General features: G+C 40.2%; 3 non-coding genes across 3 annotated transcripts; all 3 read left to right on the top strand.

Annotated features, from left to right (window-relative positions):
* The first annotated feature begins 9,308 nt into the window (after nt 1–9,308).
* On the top strand, nt 9,309–9,380 carry TRNAP-UGG. Its single transcript has one exon. It is a non-coding gene; the product is annotated as a tRNA-Pro (tRNA).
* Nucleotides 9,381–10,347: 967 nt separating this feature from the next.
* TRNAT-UGU lies at nt 10,348–10,420 on the top strand. Its single transcript has one exon. It is a non-coding gene; the product is annotated as a tRNA-Thr (tRNA).
* A 1,609-nt stretch (nt 10,421–12,029) lies between these two features.
* Nucleotides 12,030–12,101, top strand: TRNAP-AGG. Its single transcript has one exon. It is a non-coding gene; the product is annotated as a tRNA-Pro (tRNA).
* Nucleotides 12,102–20,127: the final 8,026 nt, after the last annotated feature.

Here is a 20,127-nt window from a genome sequence, read left to right as displayed (position 1 = left end):
AACATCTCCAAAGAAAAACAAGAAAGTCCAGTTGCCTCGTGAAAAAGCATCTTTGGGACATTTTTAGGTATGTTGGTTCAATAGTTTAGGACAGCGTTTCTCAACCTTGGCAACTTGAAGATGTGTAGATTTCAACACCCAGCATGGAGAATTCTGGGAAACTCTCTCTCTCTCTCCCTCCCTCCCTCTCTCTCTCTCTCTCTCTCCCTCCCTCCCTCTCCCTCTCCCTCTCCCTCTCTCTCCCCACAGGGATTTCTCCAACTTTCACTTGACCAGCAACTGAGCAATTCAATTGCAGCTCAGCCCTGCCATTAGTTCAATTGCAGATGCTCAGGGTCGGCTGAGGAGGATGGTCTCAGAAGTAAGGTTGGCTAGGGAGTTGGCTTGGCACCAAGGCCGCAGCCCAGGGAGTGCACAGTGCTTGAATCTTTTGCAGGACTTGTCTAGGCCTGCCTACCTTGGGTCTCCAGGCTCTGTGACGCAGGTGAGGACATTCAAACACACACAACTCACTTTCTGCTTGCATCCATGTTAGCTGCGCTAAACAGTTGTCAGCCCCATTATTGAACGAGGAAAGAATCCAAGCAAATTCCATGGGTCTTTCTCTCCTAAACTGTCCCAAACTCTTCTCTATGGCTATATTCCTCCCTCTTGTTAAACCCTGGCTTGAATAAACCACAGTTGGGTGGGTTCACAAAAGTGACTGTCATGCTTTACAAATCACCATGGCTCGGGGCAAATCACATCATCGCCCTTCATCTCTATGAACACATATAAGGCCTTCTTTCTCCTTGTTTATCTTTGACATATTTACAGTAGTTAGTTTAATGGTTTAATGCAGTGGTTCTCAACCTATGGGTCGCGATCCCATTTGGGGTCGATCGACCATTTCATGGGGGTCGCCAAGCAAGGCTGTCCGCCATTTTTTTTCCCTTTTCTGGCGGGTGCCTTACCTCCCTTGAGCTGGGCCAGCTGGTGGTCGGCCTGCTCCGTCTCTGCCACTTGCCAGCTACACCTCGGCCGGCGCAGGGGGTGGAACCACGCATGCGCGGCGCTCCCGGGCAGGGAAAGTCCTCGACTTACGACCGGTTGAGTAGTCCTCGACTTACAACCGGTTTAGTCCTCGACTTACGACCGGTTTAGTCCTCGACTTACGACCTGTTGGGGGTTGCAGCATTAAAAAGGTTGAGAACCACTGGTTTAATGCATTTGAAAGCTCATCCTTTCAGCACTGAAAGTGGAGCTTAAACACATAGTTTACCTCTGTTAAGTAAGAGGTAAATATTTTCTCACTCACATATCATTGGTCCAATGATCAGGATGCTGTTCATTTTAATACCCTGAAAACAGTGACAATAGCCAAAGTGCCCCCCCTCTTCCCTAAATTGCAACAACTGGCCATGATGCAAAGTTGTAGCAAGCAATACAAAAAGGATGTGATTAAACTGGACAGCTGTAAAAAAAAAATGAATGCAAGTCAATTTTCAAACCACAGACAGCAGACAGAATTAAGACAGGGCTGTCATTACAAAAAAGAACAAAACCTTGATTTATTTTATTTTATTTTATTCGGGCTGAGAAGCACACTAGTTTTGTATTCAGATCATAAAAGCAGGGATGGTTTTAATTACAAAGCAGCTGCACGCCAGACTAATGAGTTCTCCAGGGATTCCTGGGAACTGAATTTCTCTGAAAATGATTGGTCTCTATGAAGGTATTCTGAACACCATTGCTAAGTTACCAACAATTCCCACGGTTCCTGGGGGAGTAAAGGAACCATGGCAGCAGGGTGTTTTTTTTGTAATGCCAGGCACACATAAACAACATCGTGTCAAAGAAGTATCTGATACAGCGTGCGTTGTTTAAATTACATGGTAACTAATAATGCAAATATTTTACTCAGATTACATTCCACAACAGCTATTTTATTTTTTCCTTCCAGATGCATAAGGGATAGAAATATTTTCAACAAATAAACATGTAGCAAAACATTTTAAAGATGAATGGAGACAGATCCTATCCCGTTGCAGCAATATCCTTTGCATCTGCGATTAAAAGTAAATCTTAAGAGCTGCAGTGAGCTTGCTCTGAAACTTGGTGCCTTAGAAACAGTGTGCATAACAAATCCCATAATTCCTTGCCCAAAGCCGCAATGGCTACAAGGGATGCTTAATCATATTTCATGACCAAAAAACACCCTTGGCTAAATTTGCACCATGGATGTGTTGGATTCCTGATATATTAAATACAGGTAGTCCTTGACTTACAACAGTTCATTTAGTGACCGTCTGAAGTTGCAACAGGATTGAAAAAAGTGACTTATGACCATTTTTCACACTTACGACCGTTGTAGAATCCCTGTGGTCATTTGGATTCTTGGCAACTGACTCATATTTATGACAGTTGCAGTGTCCTGAGGTCATGTGATCACCTTCTGTGACCTTCTGACAAGCAAAGTCAATGGGGAAGCTAGATTCACTTAACAACCGGATTACTAACTTATCCACTGCAGTGTTCTCTTAACAACTGTGGCAAGAAAAGTCATAAATAAAATGGAGCAAAACTCACTTAATAAAGGTTTCGCTTAACAACAGAAATTTTGGACTCAATTGTGATCGTAAATCAAGGATTACCTGTAATAAACCATGATATATAAATCACAATGATTGGATTCACCCCATCATGCTGTGCCAAAATCAAATGAATCATTAATCTAATTTACATCAGGAATGTAAAGTCTGAAATTAGGTAACATTTCTGACCAAAATATTTCTTGAAGACCCTTCTGATATTGTGTTCTAGATTTCTCCCACCCCCACCGTGAATTTATTGAAAGCCATGTTAGTTAATGACGATCGTAGCTTGTGGTAGGAAGTTCCCCAAGCTAGTCATGGATATCATAAATAATTGCTTTATTTTGTTTGTCCCTGATCTACTGGCTCATTTCAATGAATGGTTGTGTAACATGAATGGGTCAAAGAAAATAAACCGTTCCTTCTTTTTTAATCCACTTATGTATTTTCATTTTAAAAGTCTACCTTTATTCTCCAGTTTTTCTTGATTGTCAGAGACATAGCTACATAACTGATTGAAAAGGGAATAGTCAGATTTGTGTGCATACATACACACACACACACACACACACACACAGAGGCACGTTACAATGCTATGCTTATTTATAAATGAATTTTGTCTCCCATAATATTTAGAATATTCGGTATTTGTCTTTAATAGAGGCATATGTTTTCCTTCCATGCAAATAATGGAAACTTCCATAACTTACTCCACTTATGCCTGGTCTCTTTTGGGAATTTAGGGTGGCACACATGACAATTTCCCCTTGTTTTAACCTTACAACGACAGCCCTGTGAGGTAGGCTCATCAATGGGAATCACCCCAAAGCACAGATGGACTCAATGGCAAAATGGGAATTTATCCCTTGTATCCACTCCAAATCCTGACCCTAAAGGACTGAGCTATTAAAAGCCTGGGGCCTGCCATGTGAATTTATACCCCAAAGCATCCTTAAGCAAAATATGATTTAGTCAAGCAGTGTTTCTCAACCTTGGCCATTTTAAGATGTGTGGACTTCAACTCCCAAAATTTCCCAGCCAGCCAATTCTGGAAGTTGAAGTCCACATATCTTAAAATGGCCAAGGTTGAGAAACACTGATTAGTGTGATGCACAATGCCATTTATTGTGTGCACAAAGACTTTTTTTTTAAAAAAACAACAACCACCCAAATCTATAGCTTGTATTGGTTTTATTTGACCAAAAACTATTTTTCTGTGTCTAAACTGATTTTTTTTAATTAATTAACTGATTTAATTTTTAATTAAATTGTTTCCATCACTGCTTGCAGGCTATTCTGGCAACCTTTTTGTAATGAAGAGGTTTACTGCCCATATTTTAAATAAAAGACAGCCAGGTTTACCAGGCTTTGAGACACAACCAGCAATCACTTGAAAAGTGTTAAGAGCTGCAGCTGTTAGCAGTGACAGTCCTTTCCATGCTTTGAAAAGATTGATCTGCTCTGTGTGTTTGTGTTTGTCTGTGTGTGTGTGTTTAAAACAGAAGATGAGTCAGGTTCAGTCTATTCTCAGCCAGAGAAAATCACCTATTGTCTTTCTTGTTATTTTTCCTCATCTTTTTCTCCATCTATATAATTTGTTTGTTCTGTTAATAGCAATAGCAGTAGCACTTAGACTTATATACCGTGTCACAGTGCTTTACAGCTTTCTCTAAATGGTTTATGGAGTCAGCATATGGCCCCCAAACAATCTGGGTCCTCATTTTACCGACCTTGGAAGGATGGAAGGCTGAGTCAACCTTGAACTGGTCAGAATCGAACTGCTGGCAGTTGGCAGTCAGCAGAATTAGCCTGCAGTACTGCATTCTAACCACTGCGCCACCATGGCTCTAAATAATAGAATGTCCTTGCTGGGTCTGATAATTTAATCTGCAGGTAGTCCTCGATTTACATCAGTTCATTTAATGACCGTTCGAAGTTACAACGGCTCCGAAAAAAGTGACTTATGGCCACTTCTCACATTTATGACCGTTGCAGCATCCTCATGGTCATATGATCAAAATTCAAACGCTTGGCAACTGATTCATAGTTATGACGGTTGCAGTGACCTTCTGACAAGTGAAGTCAATGGAGAAGCCAGACTCAGTTAACAACTTAACAATTGCAGTGATTCACTTAACAACTGTGGCAAGAAAGGTCGTAAAATGGGGCAAAATTCACTTAACAAATGCCTCACTTAGCAACATAAATTTTGGGCTCAATTGAGGACTACCTGTGGTTTTTTTTCCATTACTCAGATGTAAAAACTAGCAGAAAATGCAGGGGGAATGCAGGAAAAAAATAAAAATAAACAGGCATGTTTATTGAAAGTCAAATGCAAGTTTTATGAGAGATATGATTCCCAGCTGAAGTTTTTTTTAATGTACTCTATAAAGTAAGGAGATTGGTATTGCCCTTGTGTAAGTTATAAATTGGGTTGCTAGCTAAGTTGACACCGTGCTGTTGACAGCTTGTTATTAAGGATTAATCAAAACAGAGGATTATTCTACAATACTTTTTAAATGGGGTAGTTGTTTATATTTAAGTGCAGCACAAAATCTTTCTCCCTCACCACAATAGCCCTGTAAGGTAGGCTAGCCTGAAAGTGACTGGCTCAGCCCTCCAGTGAGCTGCTGTGGTTAAAAGTGTCCAGAATTGGGTCTCCACACTACACCCCATTGGCCCTCCGAGGCACAGGAACCAGGCGGAAAAGTTGCCAACCTCTCCAAAATTCTAGCAGCCTTAGAAATTCATCTCTCTTTGCAACATGATTAAGGTTTGTGCTGGCTTCGTCAATGTGTCATTAACGCTTGCCTGGATGGGCCGTCCCTGGTGACCTGCAACCTGTCATTGTGGTTCAGCAACAGGGCTTGTGTGCACACAACCCACATCTCTCCTTGCCCCTCTTCAAAATATCCCCAGCGCGGCAAAGTTTCCTACTAAACTTTGCAAGATTTAATGAGGTCTCCAGGTAGGTAACGAAGCACCTGTTCAAAGGAGGAGTAATGAGAGGGGATGTTCCCTGAGGTTGGGAAGGTGGCCCAAGAGGATGCTGTTAATTGGAACGCCAATTATCCTCCCCAGCGCACTCCGGGGAGTGTCATTAAAACCATCTTGTCTCCTCTTGTCTCCGTGAGGAATTGGGCAAGATGGCAAAGGAGCTGGTGTGATTATGAACTACACAGCTGAGTTCCTGCTAAGCATACGGTAGTCCTCTGGGGTAGGCAAAAATCTCAGTAGCGGCAAACAAATTGCGATGCAGCTAATGTTGGATATAAAAAAGGGTCTTTTTCTAGAATCAGGGCCATAGGTCAGGCAAAATCGGCGTGGTTCACTTGGATTGGATTTAGGTCTAGTTCTAGCACATGGAGCACTAGGGGGTTTGTGTATTTGTTGATTCATGTCAGAAGCATCACAATTCAAATAATATATGTATGTAGAAACACATACAATACATTATTATTTCTTTGTTGTTTTGCATGTACACTGAGAACTTATGCACTGGAGACAAATTCCTTGTGTGTCTAATCACAATTGGCCAATAAAGTATTCTATTCTATTCTATTCTATTCTATTCTATTCTATTCTATTCTATTCTATTCTATTCTATTCTGTTCTGTTCTGTTCCTTTCCACCCCACCCCACCCCATCCCATTCTATTTAAAATTTAAAATACAAGATTAAAATATGTACAAGTGAAACAGATCTTGCCCAGAAACTAGTAACATTAATTTCCTTCTGTCGCGCTGCCATGAGGTCCTCAGTATACACTGATCAGGACACAAAGGGCAGATATATATATGTGTTTTTGTCTGCATGTCACCACAATTGCAAAGGGCAGAAGCCACTGGATAGCCTTATTTGTTCAGAGTCTCTCTGCATCTTATTGTACCCATGCGCGGTCCATTCAATGATTTCCATACTTCCCAGCTTTTGCCAGCCCCAGGTGCCAGCCCCTCCATTCTTTCCATCCAGGGTTAGTTCTTCGTAGCTTTCCATAGGTCAACTCTGCTTTCAAATTTTTCGAAGACTTCTGTCGACCTAAGGAAACTTTTCCTGGATTGTAATCTCTGATGAGAATAGAATAGAATAGAAATAGGAATAGAGTGGAGTAGAGTAGAGTAGGATAGGATAGGAATAGGAATATAACAGAACAGAACAGAACAGAACAGAACAGAATAGGAGTGAGAATAGAATAGAGTGGAGTGGAGTAGAGTAGAATTAGGAATAGGAATAAGAGTTGAGTAGAGTAGGATAGGATAGGATAGGAATAAGAATAATAGAACAGAATAGAATATAACAGAATAGAACAGAACAGAATAGAATAGAAATAGGAATAGAGTGGAGTAGAGTAGAGTAGAATAGGATAGGATAGGATAGAATAGAATAGGAATAAGAACAGAACAGAACAGAACAGAACAGGAATGAGAATAGAGTGGAGTGGAGTGGAGTGGAGTAGAGTAGAGTAGAATTAGGAGTAGGAGTAGGAATAGGAATAAGAATAAGAATAAGAGTAGAGTAGAGTAGGATAGGATAGGATAGAATAGAATAGGAATAAGAATAGAACAGAATATAACGGAATAGGAATGAGAATAGAATAGAGTGGAGTGGAGTGGAGTGGAGTAGAATTAGGAATAGGAATAGGAATAAGAGTAGAGTAGGATAGGATAGGATAGGATAGAATAGGAATAAGAATAGAACAGAATAGAATAGAAATAGGAATAGAGTGGAGTAGAGTAGAGTAGAGTAGAGTAGAATTAGGAATAGGAATAGGAATAAGAGTAGAGTGGAGTGGAGTAGAATTAGGAATAGGAATAGGAATAAGAGTAGAGTAGGATAGGATAGGATAGGATAGAATAGGAATAAGAATAGAACAGAATAGAATAGAAATAGGAATAGAGTGGAGTAGAGTAGAGTAGAGTAGAATTAGGAATAGGAATAGGAATAAGAGTAGAGTAGGATAGGATAGGATAGGATAGAATAGGAATAAGAATAGAACAGAATAGAATAGAAATAGGAATAGAGTGGAGTAGAGTAGAGTAGATAGGATAGGATAGGATAGGATAGGATAGAATAGAATAGGAATAAGAATAGAATAGAACAGAACAGAACAGAATAGGAATGAGAATAGAATAGAGTGGAGTGGAGTAGAGTAGAATTAGGAGTAGGAATAGGAATAAGAGTAGAATAGGATAGGATAGGATAGGATAGAATAGGAATAAGAATAGAACAGAATAGAATATAATAGAACAGAACAGAATAGAACAGAACAGTTGAGAACTACCTATAGAGGCATCTGAGGAACATCTGTAATGATTTGTATTCTGGACCAGCTGCGGCTTCTAGATTTATTTATTGAATTTATTGAATTTATTTAGATATTTATTTAGATATTCTTCGAGGGCAGTAGTCCAACCAGGAGGTGACTAAGGCCTGGATGACTATCCACAGCCCCCCCTTCCCCCCCCCGCAGCACTGCTGAGTTTATGGTGGTGTGTTTTCTTGATATATCAAGTGGTCTTTTGGAATGCTGCTGGGCAACGTTCATACAATGGCGACCCTGCCAGAGGCCCCCACTTCCTTCCACAGCACACCTGAATTTATGAATTCTGGGAGTTGAAGTCCACACGTCTTAAAGTTGGCCAAATTGGACAGCCTTGATTTAGACCTGCTCCAGAGAGCTGAATCTTCGCTTTATGTGCCCGAAGGACCCCTCTCCCACTCCCGCCCCCATCCCACGGCAATCGCCAGTCTCCCGGAGGATGTCTTGCTCGAAAGGAGGGGTTCCCCGACCCATCCTCCCCCATTCCTGGCGCAGGCGGATCGCAGCTCTTCTTTTGCATTCTTGCACGGGCAGCAGTGGTGGCTGGAAGCATCCTCAGCTAACACGCATCTCCGTCTCTGCTCACGTCGGAAAACAGCCTTTGATCCCCCGCCGAGAAGAAAAGCAATTGCCAATCTTCGTGTCCAAATGCTCGGATCTGCGCTTCCCGGTCCACTTTCTTCCTTCTCTTGCCAAGACTTTAGCCCGGATCGTTCCAACTATTTCCTCGGATGACGTCGCGTTGATTTGCCTAAAAATACGATTTTTTTTTCCCCGCCAAGAAATCTGTCGGTCCGCTTAATGCATTTTTTTGCAGAACTGGAGGCCAGTGTTTCTCAACCTTGACAATTTTAAGGCATGTGGACTTCAACTCCCAGAATTCCACAGCCAGCAATGCTGGCTGTGGAATTCTGGGAGTTGAAGTCCACATGCCTTAAAATTGTCAAGGTTGAGAAACACTGTGCTAGACGTTGCGGGTGCTTCATCACTCGAGGTTTTTAAGAAGAGACTGGACAACCACGTGTCTGAAATGACTCCTGCTTGAGCAGGGGGGCTGGACTAGAAGACCTCCAAGGTCCCTCCCAGCTCTATTCCGATTGGATTAGTTTCTTCCTTTTTTTTAAAAAAAATAATACTGTAGAATCTTGTCCTTTGGTGACAAATATGTTTGCAGGCTCTTGGTTTGGAATGTCAACTCGACCCAAGTTTTGGCTTTCTCGGCTTTTCAACGGCAGCCAAGAAAAGCATTGCAAATGCTATTATTACCGAGAGGGACAAAATTAAATGCAACGTTGTTGTTTTTTTCCTCCTCAAAGGAAACAAAACTAGCTCAAGCTTTCAAATGCAAACAGACTTGCTGGAATGCCATCTGTTTTCCGCATTCAAAGAAGGCTTGGAAAAACTCTTACGCATCTGGCTCGTTGGTCTAGGGGTATGATTCTCGCTTTGGGTGCGAGAGGTCCCGGGTTCAAATCCCGGACGAGCCCTCCTTTTTTTAAAAAAAAATTGTAACTTCTTTTTAATCTTTGAAATATGTATTAAATGTGAAAGGGACCTTACATTTATTCAGAGAGAAAGAGAAAGATTTTGGTTTTTTTGGCTTGCTTTATAAGATTAAGGTTGCAACCCTACAGAACAGGAAGATATTTTGAACGAAGGGGACTTGCTTTCGACTAAATTTAGGAATAAAAAGTATTTCCAAACAGGGAAAGGAGGTAGAAAGCATCTGAAAGAGAGGTGTAATTCGTTTTGATTTTCTTTATTTTAGCTTGCTTTGCTTATTTCATTTTCATCCTTTCTTCTCTTTTAATTTTTTTTTCTTTGGAAAGAGCACCTTGAAATACATTTATATTAAATAATAATTAATTATTGGTTTGGACAAAACTCAGCAGTACTTTTTCATGCAGCTGCTGATAAAAACAGGATCGCCAACGTCCAATAACGGATATGGTACAATAATAATAATAATAATAATAATAATAATAATAATAATAATAATAATAATAATAATAATAATAATAATAATAATAATAATAATAATAATAATAATAATAATAATATAAGGACTCGATAGGTAGACAAAATGCCAAATCCAGTCTGAACATCTGGCTGATTGTGCGATGATCCATAATAATAATAATAATAATAATAATAATAATAATAATAATAATAATAATAATAATAATAGTAATAATAATAATAATGCATTTATTATTGGACATTTTCCCTTTCTTGAGTTACATGTTAAAAAAGGCATGATGATGTTGATGATTCATGTCAGGAGCATCACAATTACAACAAGGCGTGCTATATGACATATCAAATATAAATATAATAGAAAACCCAAAGCGTAGCGAGACGGAGAGGATAATAAATACTTCGGTGCAGCACCGAGAATGCGCGACTTGGATAGGTGTTTTCTAGGCGGTTGACTGAAACTCTATCGTCGAGCCAGGCTCCATAGCTCAGAGGGCAGAGCACTGGTCTTGTAAACCAGGGGTCGCGAGTTCAAATCTCGCTGGGGCCTTTGTTATGTTGGGGCCAGCAATAAATATACTCTTAACGCTGTTCCTGAATCTGGTTAGATCTCATTGATAAATCGGGGAGAGGGGCATTTTGCGGTGGCAACTTTTCCAAGAGCGGAAAGGAAAAGGTGCAAAACTGCACCAAGAAAGAAAGAGCTGAAGGGAGGAGGGCGCGTGGTCAAATTGTCACCTGGGAATTTTTTTGTTTTTGTTGTTTTTAAAAAGAGAAGCTGGTGTGCCAAAGGAACTGAGAATCTAGAAATTCTCAGAGAATGATGGTTTTGCATCCAGGTCCCCATTTATTCTGGCTACGCGATGCCAGCAAATTCTTAAAGGGCGGCTCTGCCTGGCCGACGGTGCCAGAGACCGGAGTCACTCCGCACTAACAAGCCTCCGGATTCAACAACGGGGAGTCATCATGTAGGAGCCAGGGGAAAAAAAAATAACCGAGAATCAACTAGGAAGCCATCCGGCTCTTTTTTGATCGTTTCCAGGAAATGAGGCCGGGGAAATTCTTCCCTGCGCCGCCAAGAATGAAAAAGTATTTTCTTTCTTTCTTTCTTTCTTTCTTTCTTTCTTTCTTTCTTTCTTTCTTTCTTTCTTTCTTTCTTTCTTTCTTTCTTTCTTTCTTTCTTTTTCTTTCTTTCCTTCCTTCCTTCCTTCCTTCCTTTCTTCTTTCTTCTTTCTTTCTTTCGTTCTTTCTTTCCTTCTTTCCTTCTTTCTTTTTTCTTTCATTCCTTCCTTCCTTTCTTCTTTCTTTCTTTCTTTTTTTTTCCTTCCTTCTTTCTTTCTTTCTTTCTTTTTTCCTTCCTTCCTTCCTTCCTTCCTTCCTTCCTTCCTTCCTTCCTTCCTTCCTTCCTTCCTTCTTTCTTTCTTTCTTTCCTTCCTTCGTTCCTTCCTTTCTTCTTTCTTCTTTCTTTCTTTCGTTCTTTCTTTCCTTTCCTTCTTTCCTTCTTTCTTTCTTTCTTTCTTTTTTCCTTCCTTCTTTCTTTCTTTCTTTCTTTCTTTTTTCCTTCCTTCCTTCCTTCCTTCCTTCCTTCCTTCCTTCCTTCTTTCTTTCTTTCTTTCTTTTTTCCTTCCTTCCTTCCTTCCTTCCTTCCTTTCTCTCTTTCTCTCCCTCCCTCCCTCCTGCTCTCTCCCTCTCTCTCTCCCCCTCCCTTCCTCCCTCTTAATTTAATGATGGAAAAATAATGGGAAATACACTTTGGATATGAATTCCTTTCCTTTCCTTCCTCTCGTCTTTCCTTCTTTCCTTTTTTTCTCCCTCTTCCCCTTCCCCTTCCTCTTTTCCTCCCTTCTCAAAATGTCAAGGGTTTTTTTTTCCTTTCCCTTCCTTTCGTGTCCAGAGATACTTTCTATTGGAAAGAGATGAATGCAAACTAGAAGCCAGAGATCGTTAAAAAAACCTAAACCGACTAGTTTTTACATCCTGGATCTGGAAGATGTGATCGAGATCGTTTTTTCTGTTTCTTCCCTTCTGCTTTCTTTGAAGTGAAAAGATTTAAGTGTTCTCTTTTAAATCATGGTACCATTAACCGGTTGCACAGTGCTTTTGCCACTAGGTGGCTCTAAAGGTCAAAAATGTTGCTGAAGAAGAACAACAGCGGCACAGGCTCGTTGGTCTAGGGGTATGATTCTCGCTTAGGGTGCGAGAGGTCCCGGGTTCAAATCCCGGACGAGCCCTACTTTTGTATTTTTCTTTTAAAGAACAATTCTGTTTGGTCTGCGCTACTTCAAAAGGATTCTTTCAACAACAATGCCAGGAATGAATCATCTGAGAAAAAAAAAATAATCGACTCAATTGTGAAAACTGCAGTTTGGAAGAATAACACAAATGTTGAACCTACTAATATTTCTGGACTTTTTTTTGCATTTGTAAATCAAATCTTTATTTGACTATATACTATATACTACCAGCATATTACCATTCATGTTTTTTTTTTTAAATGTACTATTAATGAACAAGAAAGTTCTCCAAAACATGCAGACAAAATCACCCGTTTTCAACTTAGTTGATTTTTATTTCCAAGAGAAAAGCAGAGAAATTGAGATTTGCTTCTTCATAACTATAAGAATGATGCTGCTGCAGTGGGCACCGATGAGAGAGTTGAAACACCAAAGAGAGGGAGAGATTGACATGGAGAAAATCTAGCTATGCGGTCATTATAGAGTTGAAAATAACTTGATGGCACAGAATCTACCAAACAACCACCCAATAAATTAATCATTAACTACGATAAACAGTCCTCGACGTACGACCGTAATTGAGCCCAACATTTCTGTTGCTGAGCGAGACCTTGGCTAAGTGAGTTTTGTCCCATTTTATGACCCTTTCTTGCCACAGCTGCCGAGTGAATTCCTGCAACTGTGAAGTTCATAACATGGTCGTTAAGCGAATCTGGCTTCTCCATTGACTTTCCTTGTCAGAAGGTCGCAAGGGTTAATCCACCGTCAGAAATATGAACCAGTTGACAAGCATCACGTGACCAGGGGGATGTGGCAACGGTCCTAAGTGTGAAAAATGTTACTATGTTTTTCAAGGCAACTTCAAAAGTCAAGTTACTTTTTTCTATTCACTTTTTTCAGTGCCGTTGTAACTTCAAACAGTCGTTAAGTGAATGGTTGTAAGTCGAGGTCTAGCTGTAGAAGCAGGAAGAGAGAAAAGGCAGACGGCTGAACTGGTTAGTTTGGACCCACATTCCATAACTCCTCCAGCTCCATATTGTTTGGAACTTGAGTTTCCAAGTGGACTGGGTTGCCATCTTCACAAGCGATAATAATCCTATTGACGGCGCTGTTTCCTATATAGTTGCAGTCTGGAGCCCACGAGCCTCGTTGAAGTCTGCACACTGTCAAGGGAAAGCTGGAGTTGCTTTCCCGGAGGTCTCCCGTGGTTGGTTCTCCTGCCGGGCCACAGACAGCTTGGATCTGAGGGACTTCCATGTGGACAAACGTATTGAGATGTTTGCAGTGTTTACTGGTTGCCATGTGCCGACGCTTCATCATGAGGGTGCAGTACCGTTGGGCATCCGGAACTTCAGTCATTGGGTAATCCACGTGCTGTCGCAGGAATTTCTCAAACGTTGCGGCATTGATCATGGCCAACCAAGCCATCAACAGGAGGAGAATTGTGGTTAGCCCAGGACTTGGGCTCTTGTGGGTCATTCTTGTCTTGGTCTTCCTCAGTAGCGTCTCAAGAGAGAGAGAAAAAAAAGAGGGAATGAAATCGGGTGGGCATAGAAAGAGGATGTTGGATGTCCAAATTACAAAAACAAAATGGCTTCCTCAGGAAAGGTCAAAGCATAGGCTATGTCCCCATTTGGACCTAACATGGGACAAATATTTTTCAGGAGTGTTCTTTTCTACCTTTTCTCCTTGATGTTGTGTCCATCTCTTACTTCCCTGGGAATGAATCAAGTTTAGGTTGTCCCTTGTTTGACTAATTTATATGACAAACCTACAAACCTGGCATTCATTTTGGGGGAAATGGAAGACTAGTACATATATTGCCTGACAGAAACTTTTGACAAATTCGGAGTGTTGGGCCTTCTCTGCTATGGCACCCACCTTATGGAATGTTCTCTCTTTAGATATTAGGTTAGCTCTATCCTTTCATGTGCTTGAAATCCCTCAAGAGCTGATTATGCCATCAGGGAACCAGAGATTTGTTTAGATGTCTCCACTACTGAGGTGGATGTTGTCCCTCCCTCTCTGCTTCGGATTTGTATATATTTTTAGTTTTAATTTTCCTCACTTTTAATGCTGATTTTTCTATTTTTAAATATCTGTTCTTATATATGTACTCTTTTTCAACTAACTATTGTATACTGTTCCAGAATTACGTTTTGTGAAATGGGCGGAGAAAGAAAGAAAGAAAGAAAGAAAGAGAAAGAAAATGAATGAAGAAGAGAAGAGAAGAGAAGAGAAGAGAAGAGAACAACTGTAATCATGGGTAACAACAGAAGGACTGAGAGAGATGGGCAGTATTCATACAATCTTGAATTAACTCTTCAAGTTCACACACCATACTATAAACGAATGGCTGAAATCACATTATGCCAAAGTTAGCACTAGCTAAATTTAGTATCTTATGTAAAGGTGCCTCCTGACCCTCATATCTCTGATTAAGCATCTGGTAAGAACACACCTGATTTCTTTTCTTTATTTATTCCTGAAAATAAGTTCATTTTTTCCCATCTGCCTTACATTTAAATGTTCCAACATTCTGATAGTTCATCCATCTGTCTGTCTGTCTGTCTGTCTGTCTGTCTGTCTGTCTGCCTGCCTGCCTGCCTGCCTGCCTGTTTATTTATCGTTCTCTCTCGTCTATATCATCTATCTATCTATCTATCTATCTATCTATCTATCTATCTATCTATCTATCTATCTATCTATCTATCCATCCATCCATCCATCCATCTATCTATCTTCTATCTATCTATCTATCTATCTATCTATCTATCTATCTATCTATCTATCTATCTATCTATCTATCTATCTATCTATCACTATATTTATTTATCTATCGTTCTCTCTCTCTCATCTATATCATCTATCTATCTATCTATCTATCTATCTATCTATCTATCTATCTATCTATCTATCTATCTATCTATCTATCTATCTATCTATCTATCTATCTATCTATCATCTACCTACCTACCTACCTACCTACCTACCATCTATCCATCTATCATCTATCTCTATTTCTCCATTGTTAAGCAGGGAAAATCCCTAGAGGTTTATTTGTTTAAAAAGCTTATACGATTTAGGTTCTTTGGAAAAAGATGAATTGGAGAAAGGATGTTTTTTTTTATAATAAATTTTTTATTAATTTTTCAATTAAAAACAAAAACATAGATCTTTTATCACAATATCAACCAAAAGGAATAACACTAATCACTACATTCACGGACGTGTCCGGCGTCCCCCCCCCTGCACCGCCCTCTTCCACTTACCACCCCTTCCTCCTCCCAAACTACCACCACTCCTCCTTCCTCCCTCTTTCCTACCTCCCTTCCTCACTCAGCCATCCCGTCTTGTGCAGTTGGGGCACCACCGGACACCTCCTTAAAAAATCATACATATATGTACATATAAATCTATAATACAAACCTACCCCTGGAGAAAGGATGTTGATCCTCTTTTTTCTAAAGATCTAGTACCACCTCTTATTCATCCCTGTCACAAAAGGATGGTAGCACCTCCAATTTACAACTTCTAAACAATCCAGACAAATCTCATAACCCACCTTGTGTTAAAATGCTCCTGTCTCACCTGGCGCCGTCTCTGGATATCAATTAAGGAAGCCAAGCGTCCAGAGGGAGATCAAGGGATGTTTGTTACCAGCAGGGAAGAAAACAACAGGAAATACCAGAAGTGCTTCCATGCAGTGGCAAAGAGCTTCCAGAAATTGCTGGAGGCTTTCACACATTGCCAAGCGTCTGTGTCAGCATGAGGACTAAAAGCTTTTTTTTTTTTTGGTTAAAGGACAGTTGGTGAATTCCATTCTGTTCCGTTGTGGTGATGGCAGAAAGGAGTGATGGATTTTTTTTCCTCTCCCTTCCAATATGCTTTTGCAGTTGCTGTAATCCAAATAGTTGCTGTAAGAAATAGCCTTAATAATAGAGGACCAACGTTCTCATTTTGAGGATGAGCTGACATTTACATCTATGTTGGTGTTAGATGAGATTCCTCCCTGTGCTTATGTTGCTTTAGTGAAATCTTAAACACACTATCAGCAATCAAACTTTGCTGCTGAATAAGCAAACCCAACCTCATACTTTTGCCTAACATGCAAGTAATTCATAGATGCCCTTTATCAAAGGTTGCTTTTATTATGCATTTATATCAGCCAAGGGAAGAAACAAGTAGAACCTAAAAGAACTCAAGACACAAAGGGCCAAGCTCAAATTGTCCTACTTTGGACACATTATGCAAAGACTCAGCTCTCCGGAGGATGCCCTAAAGCTGAGAAACATGGAAGGAAAGAGAACAGGAAGACCAGCAGAAAGGGAGGTGGAGTCATTTACACTGGCACCATTGGAAAGTGTGAAGGATCTACAGTGGGATCACAAAGATGGAAAGATTCTGAAATACAGGTAGTACTTGGCTTACAATCACAATAGGCACCAGAACTTCCATCTCTAAGCAATGAAGTCATTAAGTGAGTCACATCCAACTTCATGCCTTTTTTTTTTGCTGCAGTTGTTGTTAAAACCCAGGCATTCTTAAAACAGCAGACAGCAGGAGAGAAAAGATGGAGACTCAACCCTCCAATCGCTCCCACTGAGAATTACTACCTTCTAAGTCAGTGGTTCTCAACCTTTTTAATGCCGCGACCCCAACCGGTCGTAAGTCGAGGACTAAACCGGTCATAAGTCGAGGACTAAACCGGTTGTAAGTCGAGGACTACCCAACCGATCGTAAGTCGAGGACTTTCCCTGCCTGGGAGCGCCACGCATGCGTGGTTCCGCCCCCTGCGCCAGTCGAGGCGTAGCGGCAGAGATGGAGCAGGCCGACCACCAGCTGGCCCAGCCCAAGGGAGGTAAGGCACCCACTGAAAAAGGGAAAAAAATGGCGGACCAAAAAAATGGCGGACAGCCTTGCTTGGCGACCCCCATGAAATGGTCGATCGACCCCAAATGCGGTCCCGACCCACAGGTTGAGAACCACTGTTCTAGGTCATGTCTTCTCAAATAGGTCCACAGTCATCCAAGGGTCATCTATAGTCATTCCTAGTAGCTCCCATTCAAATAACAGTTTTTGACACCTTGCTAAGCACTGGTGGTACTCAAATATTGTCATGTCCTAAAAGTGGTACAATCTGTGAAAAGGTTGAAAAGCCCTGTTCCAGTCTAACCCACTGCTCAGGCAGGAAATCCGAGAGGCATACTGCCAAAGAGTCTGCTTTGGCAGCGAAACCAGCTGTTTGTCAGCAGGAGAAAAAAAAATCCCTATTGAGTCAGGGAGCCATCTTGGGGAGACTCAAGTAAATTAAGCAAATCATGCAGTCATTTAGTGAACCCAGCTTCCTCCTTCCACTGTTCTTGTTGGACATCCCCTGCGAAGGTTGTAAATGGTGATCAAATGACCCTGGGGCACTGCAACCATTGTAAATACATGCCAGTTGCCAGGTGTCTGAATTTTGAGCACATGAAGGCAGGGATGCGACAACAGTCATAACTGGAAGCACCAGACATAAGTCACTTTTTCAGCATTGTCATAGCTTTGAATGGTTGTTAAACAAATGGTTGTAAGCCTAAGGACTACCAATACGCGCAATGGAGGAATAATTGGTGAAAATGACAGAATTTTTCAGAGATGGCAAAATTGACTTCTTTGATTAGGGAGAAGACAATAAGTCCAATTAGTTACTGGAAATCCTTTATGGACTTTTTGCTGAAAATGGAAAAAACTGAAGTGGATCTGATTATAAGGAAGGGTAAAAGAGGGGAAGAAGGAAAAGATGTAACCTTAAGGAAAATAGACGATAAATTTATTTTTAATTGCTGTCAAGATTGGATGATGCTGCTTCTTTAACTTTCCCCTCTTTTTTCCCTTTCCCTTTCTTTATCTATTTACTATTTGTTTTGCTCTTTTTCTTAAACTTGTATTGCTCTTATTATTGTCTAATATTTTCAATTTTTTTTTTAAAAAAAGTCCTGTATAACCGAGTTAGGGACAAATCATCATGGAAAACCCCCCCCCCCATCTTTTGTGGTTACTAAGAGCCAATATTGCTTGATGGCATGCAATAAGTCAATCAATCAATCAATCAACTGCATTTATATGGAGGTAGTTTCTCCTGGTTGATCGATTGTTAAGTGAAGTGGCACCTTAGCAGCAGGTCCAAATCTTCGTAGTAAAGATCATAATGGAAAATATACTGTTGAGGATGAACAACAGAAGACATAACTAAGTCTTTAGCAACAGGAAGTCTTTTGACAGCATGTGCTCCTGAACATATGTTGAGTGCTAAAAGGATAGTGAGTCATTAAATAGCAGCAAGTCTAATTCAAAAAGACAATTGCCCATAATATTGCTGACTGGGATACAGAGTATGGACTTAGCATAGCTAAGCATAGAATGTTAACAAATATTTATTTTAAGGGAGGTAATTAGGTCTGTTGAGGAATGTACAGGTAGTCCTCAATTTATGACCACAATTGAGCAAAAAATTATGTTGATAAATTAGACAGTTATTAAGTGGGTTTGGCCCCATTTTATCACCTTTCTTGCCACAGTTGTTAAGTGAATCACTGCAGTTGTTAATTTAGTAATCTGGCTTCCCCATTGACTTTGCTTGTTAGGAAGTTGCAGGAGGTGATCACATGATATTAGGACATTGTACTGTGTGGCTTCCCCAAACTGTGGTTATCCTTCCTCAGTCTTCACCGTGATGCCATACAGGGTTTATTCTTGCCATCGCTGTAGGCTAGCGACTCTTGTAGGACTTGTAGGTGAAGATCTCTCATGGGTGGAATCAGTCTATTTTTACTTCTGGTCTGTGAAAAAATAAAAAAGGGAGAGGGAAGGAGAAAAGGAGGGAGAGAAAGAAGAATTTGCATAATTAGTAAATGAAAATCAGAAGAAGAATATTGGTTCAATCAAAGCAATGGGTCAAGTCCACAAACCCAAGAGATTTGAAAAGGTAGTAGATACATCAACTTGCTTTTCCCTTTAACTTATGGTAGAGCATGGTAGAGCAAATGTTTGGACCAGCCAGGTCCACCGTTTTCATCTTCCCAATGTTTTGGAGTCTGATCACACCCTGCTTTGATCTCCAAGTAAAAAATTGTGGCTCAAGACGAAGATATCAATCCAGGCAATGGAAATTTAACTCAGAATGTAGAAGTGTGGAAGAAAGGCAAACCTTTTGGGAAGTGAAAAAAAAACCAGTGCGTGCATGACAAATGAAATGTTTGCAATTTAAACCTATTATCTTTCTCTCTCTCTTTCTCTACAAGAATACTTGTAGCTGTTCATCAGCACTAATGATGTTGCCTACTTTGGGTAATGAAACATATGCAAGAAAACAACCAAGCTCAGAGAGCACCAAGGACATATCTATCTATCTATCTATCTATCTATCTATCTATCTATCTATCTATCTATCTATCTATCTATCTATCTATCTATCATCTATCTATCTATCTATCTATCTATCTATCTATCTATCTATCTATCTATCTATCTATCTATCTATCTATCATATCTCTCTCTCTCTAATCTCTAATTTCTCTCTATCTGTCTCTATCTAATCTCTCTCTCTCTCTCTCCTCTCTCCTCTCTCTCTCTTCTCCTCTCTCTCTCTCTCACTCACTCACACACACATTTCTGAAAGTGAAGGATTATTTTTTTTTTTGATCAACTGAATGATGATCCATTAGTTGATTGATGGCCTTGTTGCCTATGATGTTATGGGCTGAGAGAAAGTGACTGACCCAAAGTCACCCAGCCGGCTTTCATGCCTAAAGCAAAATTAGAAATTGTAGTCTGCTAATCTTCTATTATTATTATTATTATTATTATTTTAATTTCTATACCGCCCTTCTCCCGCAGGACTCAGGGCGGTGCACAGCATATTAAAACAGATATACATATCAATAAAAATAAAAACCCCTCTAAAACCAAATTAAAACCAAATATTCGAAGCTGTGTTCCAATTAAAATTATACTTAAAATCGTCCCTAAATAAAATCCTCCT

The sequence above is a fragment of the Protobothrops mucrosquamatus genome, unplaced genomic scaffold (assembly GCF_001527695.2).
Source record: "Protobothrops mucrosquamatus isolate PMUCROS unplaced genomic scaffold, P.Mucros_1.0 scaffold1323, whole genome shotgun sequence".
In the NCBI taxonomy this organism is placed as follows: domain Eukaryota; kingdom Metazoa; phylum Chordata; class Lepidosauria; order Squamata; family Viperidae; genus Protobothrops; species Protobothrops mucrosquamatus.
Note: the sequence above shows the minus strand (reverse complement) of the source record. Positions and strands in the feature narration are given on the sequence as shown.